At 39.5% G+C, this 18,794-nt stretch overlaps 1 non-coding gene across 1 annotated transcript; it reads left to right on the top strand.

Moving 5' to 3' along the window:
• The first annotated feature begins 1,420 nt into the window (after positions 1 to 1,420).
• LOC148880150 (small nucleolar RNA R71) lies at positions 1,421 to 1,527 on the top strand. The gene has a single exon (XR_016106331.1). It is a non-coding gene; the product is annotated as a small nucleolar RNA R71 (small nucleolar RNA).
• Positions 1,528 to 18,794: the final 17,267 nt, after the last annotated feature.

An 18,794-nucleotide genomic window follows, 5' to 3' on the forward strand; every position in this document is an offset into this window, starting at 1 on the left:
GTAGGACTCATGTTCTGAGCTACTAATTTTACTATTCAACTCAAAATAGCGGAGTCAATTTGGGCTTTTGTCCTTCTTTGCAATTATTGAACCTCAAGAATTAGCACTTCAGATGTGCACTAGCTCTCTTGACCATTAACAATGAAATCAAGGGCTTCCATACACATGAAGGAAGTTAGGGCTAGTCATGCTGAAAGGCATATTCAGCTCCCCTTTTCTCATGCATATATCAAATTGGGTCATTCACAAGAATAAAAACTTAACAAGTACATCAGTCTCCCTCAACTCATTGAATTCCTTCTTAAAAAAAAATCATCAAATAAATAGTAATGAACTTGAGGGGTTCCAGTCTTTTTTTGGTTATGTCATTGCCTGCATATGTGTGTTGGAGTGCATGGTTTCAGCCCCCATACCCTAGCCTCGGGCTCACTCCCCCACACTTAAGATGAACATTGTCCTCAATGTTCGTAGTGTTAGGTAGTAACAATAAAACTAGCAAGAGCATCAACAAGTAATAGGAGGTATTTAGAGGACTTCCCTGAAGCTCATTCTTAAATTCTGCAATATGTTGTCGGTGGAAAACTTTTCTGCTAGAAATCACTTGCAAACTAGAAGAGGAGATCAGTATCTTTATTCAATTAAATTCTAAGAAAAACTAACTAAACTTAAATGCTATGAAAAATAAAAACAAAAAGCAAGTAAGACAGTTTATGACTAAGTATCTGAATTGGGAATTCTCCCAACAGCCTCTTGTTCCCTTGGGTTTACCATGGTGTTACTAGGTAAGGTACCCGGAGCCCTTTCTGAAATCATCTGTGCCAGTTGCCCAACCTGAGTTTCCAAGTTCCTTATCGATGTTTCGTTTTTCTGAAATCTATTTTCCGCACTAGCTATGAACTTGGTCATCAGCTCCTCCAAGTTAGATTTCGGTTCCGGCTGATAGAAGTTTTGGTGGAAAGGCTTAGGTGCATGCTGATTCAGGTGGCCTCTCCATCCGGGGTTATGGGCATGATGGTACTGATTTCCTGGCTGTCTTGTAAAGTTGCCAACAAATTCAACTTGTTCTGTGGACTGAAAAGTCTGACTGCCAACTTGGAATTCAGTGCTATCATGGCCTCCCCCACACTTATCATACTGTACATGCATAGCTGCCATCTGCATCTCATCAAATTTTTTGCTAAGTGCTCCTATTTGTGCAGAGAGAGATGTGTATGTATCCACATTATGAAGGCCATGCTGCTTTCTAACTGGTGTCCTTTCTGAATGCCATTGGTAGCTATTGGCTGCCATCTCCTCGATGAGTGCATGGGCAACCTCGGGAGTCTTATTGTTTATGGAGCCCCCAGCTGCTGCATCTAAGATGGTCTTGTTTGAATCGGTCAGACCATTATAAAATGTTTGCACCTGCAGCCAAATCGGAAGGCCATGGTGAGGAACCCTCCTTAGTAGCTCCTTGTAACGTTCCCAGGACTCATAGAGAGATTCCCCCTCTTGCTGGAAAAAAGTAGTGATGTCATTCCTCATTTTAGCAGTTTTAGAAGGGGGAAAATATTTAGAGAGAAAACGGCTGGCCATTTCGTCCCATGTGGCTATAGATCCTGCCGGTAATGAGTTCAACCAAGCTTTGGCTTTATCCTTCAAAGAAAATGGGAATAACCTCAGCCGGATGGCATCATCACTTACCCCATTGTGTTTGAAGGTGTCACAGATTTCCAAGAAGTTAGCAATATGGGCATTCGGATCCTCATGGGCCATACCACAAAACTGAACCGTATTTTGTATCATTTGGATTATGGCCGGTTTAATTTCGAAGTTATTGGCAGCAATAGTTGGCCTGATAATGCTGGAGACAGTCCCGGTGAGGGTGGGCTTGGCATAATCCATCATAGTTCTTTGTTCAGCCATTTCTTGTGCTTCTTGTCTGACTTGCTTAGCAGCTCTCAAACGGACACGGAGAGTCCGTTCAATCTCCGGGTCGTAAAAGATCTCTTCCAGTTCAGGTTTGCTTGTCATAAAGTGTAAAGGTCAAAGCAATAAAAAGGCCAATATTCACAAAAGAAAATAAATAACTAATCCTATTACAACTAAAAATGTAAAGTGAAGTATTGGAATATACAAACCTACATCCTAAAATAAATAAATGCAGCTAACTAAAAGCATATCAACATTTTATTCAATATACAGAATTCAGTAGCAATTTACAAACAGGTCTGAATTCAATAGCAATTCTTTATATTGCTGAAATCAGGGACGAGATTTAATTACACAGATCTAAACTGCTGAGAGCTGAAATCTCAGTAGCTACTGAGAACAGTAATATACAGTTATGAAATCTTAGCAGCTACTGAGGACAGCCAAGTGCGGATCAGCAGTGATTGTGTTCAGGTCTGAGTTTCATATTAAAAGGCTCTTCTGTGCTACTGAAGGTCAATACACTAAACTGAAGTCAATGTACAAAGGATTGATAGCAATTCAGACATCAGTTCTACACAAAATTGAGATCAGCTCTGAAATCTCAGAAGCCACTGAGAACAACAATAAATATAATAGCAGCTGCTGATAACAGTACAGTTGTGCTCAGGTCTGATTTCCATATTGGAAGGCTACTAAATATCAGATCTGAGCCCACTGTTTTGATGAGCTATGCATCACCAAACACCAGATGGAGTAGCCATACTAAAACTGAGCAATTCAGCAGGATAACCTACTGATATTAGCAATGAAACATGCTGTATACAGATCTGCACAAAACCGAAATCAATCAGTAGAAAAAAATAATCTGAAATCAGACCTGTATTCACCATGGTGTGGCTGCTGGGATCTTATTTTCTTTTTCTTTTCTTTTTCTATTTTTCTTTTCTTTCCTTTTTTTTTTTTTTTTTTTTAAAGGAAGAAAACTAAAACAAAATACAGCAATGCAACCAAAATCTTTTTGGATGAGTGCAGGTCTGATTGATGAATGCAATTCAGATCTGAACTCATTTTGAGATTTATTTATTTATTTATTTGTATTTTTTTTTTAGAACCAAAAGAATAAGAGAAATTTGATTTGCATAAGCTACATTAAAACTGAAACTAAGGATGGAACAATCAAGTATCAAGAGAAGAAACATGGCTCCATCAATGTAGCCCTTGATGGAGTATACACTTATTGGAATGTAGTACACACGGCTGCACACACCCATTCAGATCTGTTAGACTTTCTATTCATGCACAGCTGAAATCAGAGCTATCTATCTTGAAAAAAAAAAATTCAAAGATCTGCCTAGGACAATTCACAATGCCAATTTAGTAATGTTAATTGTAATACAAACCTGTTCAAAACCTGCCCTGGTTCAGTCTTGCTGTAGCAGGTCTGCTATAGTAGCCCTGCTATAGGTCTGAACTCTAATAGAAAAATGGTGTGGAAGTGCCACTTTTCATGAAATCTCTTGAGGCATAAAAAAAATTCTCAGATTAAATATACTTTTCTTCAACCAAATCAGCTTAGATAGATCGGAGTACAAGTTATTTAATACAGCAAAGTATGCCCTGTATCCTGCTCTGTTCACAACCCCAGTTCAGATCTAGGTGGTTGCAGATCCGAATTTCTTCAACCATGACTATCCAATTGTTTTTGGGAGATAGCAGATTTTTTGTAGGGTGTATTGGGGTGACGATAACCCCCAATTATCCTTTAAATTTACATCAGTTCTGGTCTGAGTTCAAGAGAACTCAGATCTGAACTGTTGCAGATCTGCTACAGCAGAACTCAGATCTGAACTCAGATCTGAGTTCTGATCCGAATCCTTGGTTTCCATGGTTCTTTCTCTCTCTTTTTTTTTTTTTTCACTATCTAAATATATATATTTTTTTTCTTTTTGCAATGAAAGAAAAGAATAATAAAGGGCTGAGAACAGATTTTTTTTTTTTCTGAGTATTGCAGTTCTGCTATAGCAGAGTTCAGGTCTGAACTCAAGTCTGAGTTCGGATCTGAAATCTCAATTGCCTTACCTTCAGTTATTGCTACCAAATTTGTTTTTGGGGAATAGCAGAAGTGCCCTAGGGTGAATTGGGGTGGTGATGACACCCAATTCCCCTCAAAATTTCATCAGTTCAGGTCTGAGTTCAGAGGAACTCAGATTTGCAATAGCAGAATTCAGATCTGAACTCAGATCTGAGTTCTTATCCGAATTCTCAATTGCTCCTCTGGTTTGTTCAAAAGATCTCCCCTTTTTTTTTCATTTGTTTTTTTCTTTTTGTAATGAAAGAAAGAAAAAAACATAAAGTCTGAAACACAAGCAACTCTTTTCGGCTGAGTGCTGCAGATCTGAAATCTGCTGATCTGAGTGCCGAATGCAACTCAGATCTGCAACACTCATGTTTATGTGAATTTTTTTTTCTTTTTGAAGGGAACAACACCAAGATTGAATAGAAATCAAATATGCCTTTATTAAAATGAAACTGAAACCAGAAAAACAAAGTAATCTACTTAAGAATGAAGAAATATAACTACAGTAGTACAGCAGTTGCATTCAAAACTAAAATGTAAAGTTAAGCAAATTAAACCAACTATGAATGCAATGCTGAATGATACCAGATTAAGAATGCTCAATGTTTCCTAATATTGCTTCTATAAATCCCCGGAAACGGCGCCAAAAACTTGATGTGTGGCTCATTGTGACACTAGCAAGTGCACTAGCCGTTCAAGTAATAAAGTAGTGAGTGAAGTATCGTTCCCACGAGGATTTAGGAAACAATTACCAATACTAAATTGAACATTTCTTATCTGATCAACAAATAAATCAAAACTCTAATGAAAGCTAAGAAATCCTAAATTAAAATCTATCTAAATCATTGGCCCAATTGCCTTCAATTCAGGTTAGAAGAGTAAGCAGTAAATGTCAATCTCAGAATTCAGCAATCTATCAATTTGGATCATTCGAATGAATCATGATTGAGCCTTGGTTTGGTGAAACCCCAAGGTCATGAACAGCCTCTCTCAAGTGCATGTTCATCCTATGCATGAGTGATGGTTCTTCTATCTCTAGCAAGAATCTAATCCCCATGCATGCATTTCTTCAAACACTTCTAAGGCATCAATTCAAATCTGAATTGATCACCAACTGAATTGTGCAAGTTATCTCTAACCTTGCACTCAATTCAGTTCTTGAATAGTAGATCTGAATTCCTAGAGTCTCTCTCAAGCACTCTAGGAATTCCAAGCTGTAGATTAATTCGCCCAATCTGAAAATTGCAGATCTGAATTCTCTTTCAAGCAATTCAGATCTTGCAATCTCAGATCTGAGATTTCAGATCTGAGTTTTGAAGGTTAGTTGGCCGAATTAATCTACAATCACACCCTTATTCAAGAAACTTCAAATACAATGCATGACCATTTGAATGAATCAAAAAGAATTAGATTACTGAACTGAAATTTTACAAGCTGAAATACATCAAGGAAGAATGGAAACAAGGAGAAAGAAGAAAGAACATATAACTAAGAAACTGAATTCAAATCAAAAGAGAATGAAACTACAAATGATTTATTACAGAAGATCTTTGAATCACAAACTCTCAATTCGAATTCACCTTCTTCTTCTAGCTTGCTTGTCTTGAACTTCCTTCAGCCCTTCTTCTTCTTCTTCCTTGTGCCTAGCCTTCTTCTCTTCTCTTCTCTCAAGGTGGCCGAACCTCTAAGAGTGGGAGAGCCTTCCTCTCAAGCAATTGAACAACTTTCTCCCCTCCTAGAGGCCTCCTTATATAGTTTTTCAAGGGGGCTCTTGCCCCTTCTTGAAGCCTCTAGAATGGGGTGTATTACACCCCTCATGAACCTTCTAGAGTGCTCCCTCCTTCTCTTCAAGAAACTCCTAGAAGTTGCCGCCCCTAGCTCCCTTTGGGCTGCTATTTGGGCTACAACTTAGCTTGCTTTTGAGCTCATGTGGGCTACACTCTAGGCTGTTATTTGGGCTAAAAATGGGCCTTCCTTGTTGGGCCGAATTCTCCTCATAGCTAGGCTTTATTTTCTTGGGTTTTCTCAAGGAATTCACTTGCTCTTTTTGGGCCGAAGTGCTCTCTCTTGCTTCCACGACCGGGCTGGACTGAAATTGGTCTTTTTGAACCTTTTTTTCTTGCCTTTTTCCTTCATTTTCTTGGATTGATTATCCCTGAACTTGTTCTTAGCATTAAGCTAAATTAAGGCAAAAATTAATAAAACCGGCATAAAAATCCATGCTAAAGTCCTCAAAAATTATAGATAAATTGTAAGTTCATCAGGTCTCTATGTTCTACATCCTTCTCTAGAAACTAACATAACCGAAACTACGTCGGCTGAAATCCCTAAGAAGAGAGCTCATGATACAGTTAATCCCACGTGTCTGTGGCATTATGACTTTGCCACTGAAAGAATGGTAGGATCCATCTAATGGATGCCATAAGGTTACGGAATGGGTGGGTGAATTTCAAAAAATTTCCAACCTTCTCCCAACTGGGAATCATACACACCAGCCACATGGGTTCGGCCCACCCTTTAATACAAGGCCCAGCCGAATTCACTGAAAAACTCAATGAACCCCTTGAGTCCATCATATGGATCCTATGGGCCCAACACTTACATTAAGTGGTCCCTGGGCCAAGCCATCTTATAAAAACCCAGGGACTGTGGGCAGGTGCAAGATTAGCCCATCTGGTATTATCCTCAATGGTCTTACACTTAACCTCTCAGCCCTTAATGATCAAGCACTGCCCGACAAGAGAGGAGCTCTCCCTCGACTGCAAGGAACAGTGCTGCACTCTCCTCTCACATGGATCCCGGGAATTAAAACCATTTACAAACAATTTGAAACCGTACATATATATATTATATTAATTTTGCAAAACAAAATTCCAACGATTGAAATCAACTGCCGACAGTTTGGTTTCCATCAGAGAGAGTGCATTCCCGATCATTACCCTTTGTCTGACAAAGTGGCTGATTCTGTCACTATGATCACCCACTCAAATGAATTCTCCAACTACCCCAACATACCCAGGTTTTGATCCCCGCTAAGGATCTCACTGATTGGCATATAAAAGGCAGCCTGATCCAACACCTAGTGAAATGTCATAATCGAGTCTAGGGGTTAGGTGTAACTTTCTAGTTTTGCCCATCTATCTCCAAGGTCCAGGGCAATACTGGAAATCTGGTCTGGTTCAAGGATTCAAGTAATCCCACACTACTTGTGCCTCGGGTCTTACCCTGGTGGCTGTGACAGGCCATCCCAACACTTGGTGGCACACCAGTATCAGCCTTGGCAGGATAAATCTCCCCAGATTTATCCAACGGCTGTGAACATTTAAAACTAACACGAGTCCTATAAATGTCCAGTTTTAGGGTTTCACACAAAATTAAACCAAACAACATGAATCAAACTTGCACTTTATTTATTTCCACTAAATAACAAAAGCACATCAAATCAGATTGAAGCTAAGGGCATACAAAAACTGTCTTACAGCTCCCACTTGCACTTAGGTCCAATCTGGTACAAGCCAGAGTCCCATACTTTCCACGTGTTTCTCAAACACCTTTTGTGTCAGTGGCTTAGTCAATGGGTCTGCCACATTATCCGCTGATGCTACCTTCTGAATCAGGACGTTCCCTCTACCAACAATCTCCCACAGTACATGGTACTTTCTCTCGATGTGCTGTGCTTTGACTTCGAGTGAGCCCAAGACTCTTTAGCCTGGGCAATCGCTCCATTGTTGTCACACAACAACGGGATGGGAGTTGTGATGGATAGAATCGCTCCCAATTCGTGTATGAACTTCTTCATCCACACGGCTTCCTTGGCAGCTTCACTTGCGGCAATGTACTCGGCTTCGGTTGTGGAGTCTGCATTGGACCCCTGTTTGCTGCTTTTCCAGCAAACAACACACGATCCTATCGTGAAAACATACCCAGATGTAGACTTTCTAAAATCTGGATCCGACTGGAAATCGGCATCGGCATACCCTAGAACTTGCAGTGAACTACCATCGAATACCAGACAAAACTCTTTTGTCCTTTGAAGGTATTTGAGTATGTTCTTCACAGCAGTCCAATGCTCCTACCCTGGGTTTGCCTGGAATCTGCTTACCACACTCACCGCCTGAGCAATGTCCGGGCGAGTGCACAGCATGGCATACATGATGCTCCCTACGGCTGAGGCATAGGGAACGTCTCTCATGTTCTCAATCTCCTCAGAAGTCTTGGGAGACATCTTCTTGGAGAGAGTGACTCCGTGCCTGAAAGGAACGTTTTCCTTTCTTGGAGTTCTCCATGCTGTACCTCTTGCAATTTTGTCAATATAAGCAGCCTGGGATAATCCAATTATCCGCTTTGATCTATCTCTATAGAGTCGAAGACCCAGTATGTATGAAGCTTCTCCAAGATCTTTCATGGAGAACTGCTGTGATAGCCATACCTTGACCGAAGTCAACATTCCTACATTATTCCCAATGAGTAGGATATCGTCCACGTACAACACCGAAAAGGTGATCTTGTCCCCACTGGACTTCCTATAAACACAAGGCTCATCCGGATTCTGCTCAAAGTCAAACGTTTTGACTGCAGAATCAAAACGGATGTTCCAACTCCTAGAAGCCTGCTTAAGTCCATATATGGATCTATTAAGTTTACATACCATGTGTTCCTGACCAGCAGCAATGAAGCCTTGCGGCTGCTGCATGTAGATATCTTCACTAAGATCTCCATTCAGGAACACGGTTTTGACATCCATTTGCCAAATCTCGTAGTCATGGTACGCTGCTACAGCTAGCAGGATCCTAATGGATTTAAGCATGGCCACGGGTGAAAAGGTTTCCTCATAGTCGATGCCTTCTTTCTGAATATACCCTTTCGCCACCAAGTGAGCTTTAAAGGTCTCAATCCTGCCATCGGGGCCCTTCTTCCTCTTGTAGATCCATTTGCTACCAATTGCTTTTACCCCGGAGGGCGGATCCACTAGAGTCCAGACTCCATTGGTCTCCATTGAGTCCATTTCAGCTCTCATGGCCTCCACCCACTTCTGGGAGTCTATGTCTAACATAGCTTCCGTGTAAGTCATGGGATCCTCTTCACTAGTCAAGGTTTCCACCAGGTAACTATCCTGGTCATAACCACATCGGACTGGTGGTCTGGATACCCGAGTGGTTCTTCTAGGTTGGTCATTACCTGGAATTTGTGGGACATCTCCCACTGCTCCTGAGCTCTCCTTATCAAGAACTATTTCCTGACGATGGGTGTCCAGGATGTAATCGGATTCTAAGAATTGGGAGTTTCGACTGCAAAACACTTTCTTCTCACTCGGGTCATAGAATAGATAACCCACTGAATCATTTGGGTAGCCTATAAACAGGCAACGGCTGGTTTTAGATTCCAACTTGTCCGCACTTGTTCTTTTAACGTGTGCAGGACAACCCCAAATCTTCAAGTGTCTTACACTTGGCTTCCTTCCGGTCTAAAGTTCATATGGAGTTTTCGGAACTGATTTGGTTGGAACCCGATTCAGCACGTAGATAGCAGTCTCTAATGCATATCCCCAAAAGGATGTGGGTAATTGTGAGCGTACGAGAAGCGACCGGACCATGTCCAACAAGGTCCTATTCCTCCTCTCTGAGACATCGTTGAGTTGAGGTGTAGCAGGAGGAGCTAATTGTGACCCTATTCCATTGGCCTTTAAGTAGTCCCTGAATTCGTCAAAGAGATACTCACCACCTCAATCTGATCAAAGGGCCTTAATTTCTCTCCCTAACTGTTTCTCGACTTTCTGTCTGAACTCTTTGAACTTTTCAAATGATTCAGACTTATGTCTCATTAGGTACACGTAACCATATCGTGAAAAATCATCTGAAAAGGTGATGAATTACACGTGTTAATTGCGTGTCCTAACACTCAGGGGACCACATACATCAGTATGTATCAGGTCAAGTGTGCCTTCAGATCTTTCAGGCTTACCGTCAAATGGCCGCTTAGACATCTTACCTTGAAGGCAAGGTTCACAAGTGGGAAGATTTTCTACGGTTAGAAAATCCAAAGGACCATCCTTTACCAGCCTTGTGATTCGGTCAATACCGATATGGCCAAGTCGGTAATGCTAGAGGCACGTGGGACTTACAGTATCACGATTCCTTTTCTTGGGATTTTTGACCGACGTAGTTTCGGTTAAGTTAGTTTCCAAAGAAGGATGTAGAACATAGAGACCGTTCTCTAGTTCCCCGCATGCGATGAATTTATTATTCCGTTTAACAGTAATCATATTACTAAAATAAACAGTATATCCATCAGCACATAGTTTTGAAACAGAAATTAAATTTCTTCTCAAGTTCTATACATAAAGACAATCTTTAAGTACAAGTATTCCTTCTTTAAAAACTAATTCTACGGTTCCTATTGCCGCCACTGCAACACTTGCAGTTGTTCCCAAGAATAGTGTCACTTCACCTTCACTCAACCTTCTGCTAACTTTGAACCCCTGCAGTGAGTTACACGCATGAGTTGAAGCCCGGAGTCAACACACCAGGACACAGAAGTAACTAACATGTTAGTTTCTATGACACAAGTTTCGATGTTACCTTTCTTAGATTCCAGGTAGGCAGGACAATTCCTCTTCCAGTGGCCGGTCTGCTTGCAGAAGTGACAGACATCAGATGCCTTGTTCTTCTTCTGCTTCTTAGGTTTGGCAGCCTTCTTCTGAGGCTTCTTTGCCTTTCTCTTTTTCTTGCCCGATTTGTTAGCTTCAGCAAGCATAACCACAGGCTCATCCTTCATGAGTAGATCCTCGGCTCTCTGCAACATATTGCTGAGTTCCTGGACGCTGACATTCAGCTTATTCATATTGTAGTTCATTGTGAACGCATTGAAGTTAGAGGGCAAAGAATTGAGGATGGCATCCACTTGCGTGCCAAGATCTAGCCTGGATCAAAGAGCTTCAAGTTCGTTAATTTATCCCATCATCTGAAGACAATGGTCATGAACTTTCTGCCCTTTGGTCATCTGCGCGGTCATGAACAATTTCAGGACCTTCTGTCGAGTAGAACGGTTCTGCTCTTCATACATTGTTCTTAGACTGTCCAATATGTCCTTGGCTAGTTCGATCTGATCGAACTGCCTCTGTATTGAGTTGTCTAATGAGGCAATTACAAAGCAGCGGGCTAGGGAGTTCTTATCCTCCCACTCTTTGTAGTCCCTCCTACGGGCCTCAGAAGCCCTATCACCCGGACGTTCCGAGGCAGGATTTTTCACCACCTTGTCTAACTTTTCAGAAGTTAGGACCAGCATAAGATTTTTGTACCAGTCGGCTTAGTTTGGGCCCTTAAGCTTGTTATCGTGTAGAAGCTTTGCAAATTGACCGTTTTCCATTTTCTGATAAAATAGCATAATCATTAGTCCACAACCTTAGTTTGATTCATGTTACCTACATAGATATTGTTAGACAGTTTTGTATGCCCTTAGCTTCAATCTGATTTGATGTACTTTTGTTTTTTAGTGGAAATAAATAAAGTGCATGTTTGATTCATGTTGTTTGGTTTAATTCTGTGTAAAACCCTAAAACTGGACATTTATAGAGACTCATGTTAGTTTTAAATGTTCACAGCCGTTGGATAAGTCTGGGGAGATTTATCCTGCCAAGGCTGATACTGGTGTGCCACCAAGTGTTGGGATGGCCTGTCTCAGCCATCAGGGTAAGACCCGAGGCACATGCAGTATGGGATTACTTGAATCCTTGAACCGGACCAGATTTCTAGTATTGCCCTGGACCTTGGAGATAGATGGGAAAAACTAGAAAGTTAAACCTGACCCCTAAACTCGATTATGACATTTCACTAGGTGTTGGATCAGGCTCCCTTTGATATGCCAATCAGTGAGATCCTTAGCGGGGATCAAAACCTGGGTATGTTGGGGCAGTTTGAGAATTCATCTGAGTGGGTGATCATAGTGACAGAATCAGCCACTTTGTCGGACAAAGGGTAATGATCGGGAATGCACTCTCTCTGATGGAAACCAAACTGCCGGCAGTTCATTTCAATCGTTGGAATTTTGTTTTGCAAAATTAATATATTTATATATATATATATGTTCGGTTTCGAATTGTTTGCAAATGGTTTTAATTCCCGGGATCCATGTGAGAGGAGAGTACGGCACTGTTCCTTGCAGCCGAGGGAGAGGTCCTCTCTTGTCGGGCAGTGCTTGATCATTAAGGGCTGAGAGGTTAAGTGTAAGACCATTCAGGATAATACCTGATGGGCTAATCTTGCACCTGCCCACAGTCCCTGGGTTTTTATAAGATGGCTTGGCCCAGGGACCACTTAATGTAAGTGTTGGGCCCATAGGGTCCATATGATGGACTCAAGGGGTTCATTGAGTTTTTCAGTGAATTCGGCTGGGCCTTGTTTTAGAGGCTGGGCCGAACCCATGTGGCTAGTTTGTAGATCAATGCTTGGGTCCCACACCATACAAAGAAGCCCAACTGGGCAGCAGATTGGAAAGTAATTAGACACTGAACACTTAATGGGCCAAAAGCCCATTTCGAGGTGGGCTGATATGATCACCCATCCATGGGGCGAATTTGAGATTAAAGTTAGTAAAAGGATTGGGCCTTTTGCCTTATCCACTCTTAGAGACCAAATTCAAATTAGATTTGAATCTGGTAACCTCCTGATAAGATCAGGAGTAAGTTAACTCTATCTGCAGAAAGGATTAGGATTATCCCCTATCCAAATACTGATTTGGATTGGCATAACTCCTAAAAAGGAGGTTTCTTAATCAAGAAGAAAGGAGGAGATTTCGAACCACCTTGAAGAGGTATAGGATATCTCCTACGAATTGAGATAGGATCTCATTCATACTCTCCAAAAAAAAAAAAACAAAAAAAAGCAGTTCAGCCTTTTTCGTTTTGGAAATCTCCTCCTGCCACTGCCATCTGCCATTGCAAGATTAGATCTTTGCAGAAAAGAAAGTCAAGAAATCTGTTCTTGACATCAGTCTTGCAAGAAAGACTGAAAAAGATTCAGTGTTTAATACATCCAGAGGATTCTTGTGAAGGATCCAGTGTGTAGGACGCACCTTGCTGGTTCTGTTCCATTCACAGCTGTGTCATCTTCAGCAGGAATGGATCTTGGAGTGTTCTTTGGGTGTGAACACCAACTTTGGGAGATACTGCTTCTCCGGATCAGGTATATTCCTCCCATTTATCTTTTGGTACAGATCTGGTTTGATTATGGTTCAAGTAGGATCCTTGAATATTGTATTCTAAATTTAGGGAATATGATTCCCAGTTGAGAGAAGGTAGGAAATTTTTGAAATTCGCCCACCCATTCCGCAACCTTTATGGCATCCATTAGATGGATCCTACCATTCTTTCAGTGGTATCAGAGCCACAGGTTCAAATCTTGAACCAAAAGAAAATCAGATCTGACCCTGCGCAGATGGATAGAAGGTGTTCTTTCAGGATTTGCGCAGATTGTTTTCTTTATTTCAAGAAACTGTTTCTTGTTAAGGGCGATTGATCTGAAATTAATTTTATTAAATCCAAAATTTATTTAGAATTGTTCTTTATTTATTTTGATTTATTGGACAGTTCGAACCTGGAGATCACAGTGCAGATTTGGCGCAGATAGTCTGCGCACCCTTTTTCTTTCTATTTATTTATATTCGGTTTGTAAATAATTTCTTTTATTTTTAGACTGAATGTATAGGATTTCATCAAGAATGTAATTAATAGAAATAGGATTTCTATTATTTTTTTCTTGATTAAAGAAGAAGGAAGAAGAAGGCGGCGCTAGAGGTTTGCAGTTGGAGAAATCATTTTCTGCGATTTGCAGTTTGTGAAACTGCAACCCTTGTGATTAACCTCTGTTTTGCAGGTGGTGCGAACAGTCCATAGTTTGATTTGTGATTGTTTGAAATCAAAAATTATTAATTTCAGATCTTTCATGAATTAATTCTTGAATTGAAAATCGGTTTTCGATCCTCTCGGACTAGATTGGACCAAAACTGTTTGGACCGAATCTGGGGTTCAATAGGGACTATTTTTCAGTCTGTTTTTCTCACACTTGCTGTTCCAAATCTGATGTTCAATTACAAGGATTAATTCGGCCCACTTGTAAAGCCCAGTTTTAAAGGGTTAAAACTACAAAAGGCCCATTACTGTGAGATAAGCTGTATGGGCCGAACTGCTATCTGCGATTTGATGAACTTACAATTTATCTATAATTTTTGAGGACTTTAGCATGGATTTTTATTCCGGTTTTATTAATTTTTGCCTTAATTTAGCTTAATGCTAAGAATAAGTTCAGGGATAATCAATCCAAGAAAATGAAGGAAAAAGGCAAGAAAAAAATGTTCAAAAAGACCAATTTCAGTCCAGCCCGGTCGTGGAAGCAAGAGAGAGCACTTCGGCCCAAAAAGAGCAAGTGAATTCCTTGAGAAAACCCAAGAAAATAAAGCCTAGCTATGAGGAGAATTCGGCCCAGCAAGGAAGGCCCATTGTTAGCCCAAATAACAACCTAGAGTGTAGCCCACATGAGCTCAAAAGCAAGCTAAGTTGTAGCCCAAATAGCAGCCCAAAGGGAGCTAGGGGCGGCAACTTCTAGGAGTTTCTTGAAGAGAAGGAGGGAGCACTCTAGAAGGTTCATGAGGGGTGTAATACACCCCATTCTAGAGGCTTCAAGAAGGGCCAAGAGCCCCCTTGAAAAACTATATAAGGAGGCCTCTAGGAGGGGAGAAGTTGTTCAATTGCTTGAGAGGAAGGCTCTCCCACTCTTAGAGGTTCGGCCACCTTGAGAGAAGAGAAGAGAAGAAGGCTAGGCGCAAGGAAGAAGAAGAAGAAGGGCTGAAGGAAGTTCAAGACAAGCAAGCTAGAAGAAGAAGGTGAGTTCGAATTGAGAGTTTGTGATTCAAAGATCTTCTGTAATAAATCATTTGTAGTTTCATTCTCTTTTGATTTGAATTCAGTTTCTTAGTTATATGTTCTTTCTTCTTTCTCCTTGTTTCCATTCTTCCTTGATGTATTTCAGCTTGTAAAATTTCAGTTCAGCAATCTAATTCTTTTTGATTCATTCAAATGGTCATGCATTGTATTTGAAGTTTCTTGAATAAGGGTGTGATTGTAGATTAATACGGCCAACTAACCTTCAAAACTCAGATCTGAAATCTCAGATCTGAGATTGCAAGATCTGAATTGCTTGAAAGAGAATTCAGATCTGCAATTTTCAGATTGGGCGAATTAATCTACAGCTTGGAATTCCTAGAGTGCTTGAGAGAGACTCTAGGAATTCAGATCTACTATTCAAAAACTGAATTGAGTGCAAGGTTAGAGATAACTTGCACAATTTAGTTGGTGATCAATTCAGATTTGAATTGATGCCTTAGAAGTGTTTGAAGAAATGCATGCATGGGGATTAGATTCTTGCTAGAGATAGAAGAACCGTCACTCATGCATAGGATGAACATGCACTTGAGAGAGGCTGTTCATGACCTTGGGGTTTCACCAAACCAAGGCTCAATCATGATTCATTCGAATGATCCAAATTGATAGATTGCTGAATTCTAAGATTGACATTTACTGCTTACTCTTCTAACCTGAATTGAAGGCAATTGGACCAATGATTTAGATAGATTTTAATTTAGGATTTCTTAGCTTTCATTAGAGTTTTGATTTATTTGTTGATCAGATAAGAAGTGCTCAATTTAGTATTGGTAATTGTTTCCTAAATCCTCGTGGGAACGATACTTCACTCACTACTTTATTACTTGAACGGCTAGTGCACTTGCTAGTGTCACAATGAGCTACACATCAAGTTTTTGGCGCCGTTGCCGGGGACTTAGAGAAGCAATATTAGGAAACATTGAGCATTCTTAATCTGATCTCATTCAGCATTGCATTCATAGTTGGGTTAATTTGCTAACTTTTCATTTCAGATTGGACTGCAACTGCTGTACTAATGTAGTTATGTTTCTTCTTTCTTAAGTAGATTACTTTCTTTTTCTGGTTTCAATTTCATTTTAATAAAGGCATATTTGATTTATATTCAATCTTGATGTTGTTCCCTTCAAAAAGAAAAAAACAAGAAAAAAAAATTTTCACAAAAAACATGAGTGTTGCAGATCTGAGTTGCATTCGGCACTCAGATCAGCAGATTTCAGATCTGCAGCACTCAGCCGAAAAGAGTTGCTTGTGTTTCAGACTTTATTTTTTTTTCTTTCTTTCATTACAAAAAGAAAAAAACAAATTGAAAAAAAAAAGGGAAGATCTTTTGAACAACAAGAGGAGCAATTGAGAATTCGGATCAGAACTCAGATCTGAGTTCAGATCTGAATTCTGCTACAGCAGATCTGCAACAGTTCAGATCTGAGTTCCTCTGAACTCAGACTTGAACTGATGAAATTTTGAGGGGAATTGGGTGTCATCACCACCCCAATTCACCCTAGGGCACTTCTGCTATTCCCCAAAAACAATTTCTGAACTCAGATCTGAACTGATGAAATTTTGAGGGGAATTGGGTGTCATCACCACCCCAATTCACCCTAGGGCACTTCTGCTATTCCCAAAAACAATTTGGTAGCAATAACTGAAGGTAAGGCAATTGAGAATTCAGATCCAAACTCAGACTTGAGTTCAGATCTGAATTCTGCTGTTACAGATATGCTCAGTTCAGATCTGAATTCCTCTGAACTCAGATCTGAACCGATGCAAGTTTGAGGTGAATTGGGTGCCATCACTACCCCAATCCACCCTATGATACATCCAACCTGCCTCAAGGGTGAATGGATAGCAAAGAATGAGAGAAATTCAAATCTGAAATGCAGTTGATATGATGTGAGGACTGAACTGATACAGAGCATACTATGAATTCTGGGTGGACTGAATTCTTGGCTTTACCCACTTGTACCCAATCTAAATTTGCTGAGGATGTGTGTTTGGATTGAATAATTGTGATGCCTCACATATTCAATAAAAGCAGCAATGCATTCCACTAGCATTCAAAGCTGTAGCAGGGCTGCTACAGTACAACAATTAGCATGAAACTCCACTGCTGATCTAGTTAGCTCTCTTTCCCATTGATGATCTACTTCATATTTGATTGCTGATTTAGTGTAGCTGGTAGATGTAGTTCTTCAGATGTAGTTCTTCAGCATTGCATTCATAGTTGGTTTAATTTTCTTAATCTTTCATTTTTGCTTTGAATGCAACTGCTGTATTATTGTAGTTATGCTTCTTTTCTCTTTAGTAGATTACTTTATTTTTCCTTATTTCAGTTTAATTTTAATAAAAGGAGACCTGTTTTGCTTTCTATCTTGAATTTATTACCCTCTAAAAGAAAAAAAATCACAAAATCATGAGTGTTGCAGATCTGAGTTGCATTCGGCACTCAGATCTACTATAGCAGAACTGCAGCTCTCAACCGAAAAAAAAAAAAATTAAAATGAGTTCAGATCTGAATTGCATTCATCAATCAGAACTGCACTCATCCAAAAAGATTTTGGTTGCATTGCTGTATTTTGTTTTAGATTTATATAAAAAAAAAAAGAAAAAAAAATAGATAAAGAAAAGAAAAAGAAAACAATGAAAAAATAGCATGTGAGTTTTCAAATCTGAAACTCAGATTTGAAGTTCAGATCTGTGTTCAGCTGGTTGCAGGACTGCATTCTGCTAGGTTCAGATCTGAGTTCATCTAAACTCAGACCTGAACCCACTCTATTTTGATGTGAATTCGGGTAGTGACAGCACCCAATTCACAATTTAATGCATCAGACTTGCCTCATTGATGAAAATTTAAGCCATGAATGGTAAAATCGGATCTGAAGTGCATGAGAATTTGAGGCAGTATAAGTACATGATCTGAAATTTTTGTGAACTTGATGTTTTGTCATCTTTTAAATCACTTGCACCCGATCTGAATTGGCTGTGGATTGATGTTTGGATTGGATTAGGACTGATGTTTGTGAGGCCTGAAAAGTCCAAAAAAAAAAAAAAAAAAAAAGAACTTCATATTTTTGATGTAATGGTATTCAGATCTAAATCAAGGCAGCTTTCATTATAAAATTGCAGATCTGATTTCAGGTCTCTGCAATCAATTGAGGCATATAAGACATTTAAGTTGGGACTTGAAAGAGAAGTCTTAAGCTCTTGGGATCAAACTTATTTCAGACCTAACTGCAACAGATTTTAGACCTACTTATTGATATTAGGTTTGGAGTTTTTGTAAGTGACTATTCTCAAAAGTCAAGTTTTCAAATCTGATTTTTTTTTTTTTTTTTTTTTGTTAGAACTTGAAGAGTAGCTTGAAGATCATAAATTCAGCAATGATTGTAGATCTGTTTACAGTAGATTTTAGATTTGTTTACTTATGTTCATTTAAGTTTAGAATAGTGTGTAATAAACTCCATTGCTGATTTAGCTAGCTCTCTTTTCCATTGAACATCTACTTCACACTTGAATGTTGGTTTAGTTTCAGTAATGGAGCTATGTCTTTCTAATTAGCAAAATTATTAGTGTGGATCAGATCTTCATACATTCACTTACATTTCTGAAATTCTAATGTAGATTTGAGCACACAATAAAAAAAAAAAAAAAAAAAAAAATCAAATAACTTTGGTAGTGTGCTGATTTCAAGAACTCTTAGACTTCTAGGCTAGTTTCAATCTTGTAAATCACTTGTTTATCACTTGCATATCAGATTCCAAGAGATATTTATATTGGCTTTTGATCTTGTTTTTTTTTTTTTAATTTATTTATTTATTTATTTTTTTTGTTAGATAGAATTCAAACTTCTTGGCCTTGTAAGTTTCTGTTGTG

This window comes from Nelumbo lutea, chromosome 1 (assembly GCF_056320005.1).
Source record: "Nelumbo lutea isolate HS-2025 chromosome 1, American lotus-T2T, whole genome shotgun sequence".
Classification (NCBI taxonomy): Eukaryota; Viridiplantae; Streptophyta; class Magnoliopsida; order Proteales; family Nelumbonaceae; genus Nelumbo; species Nelumbo lutea.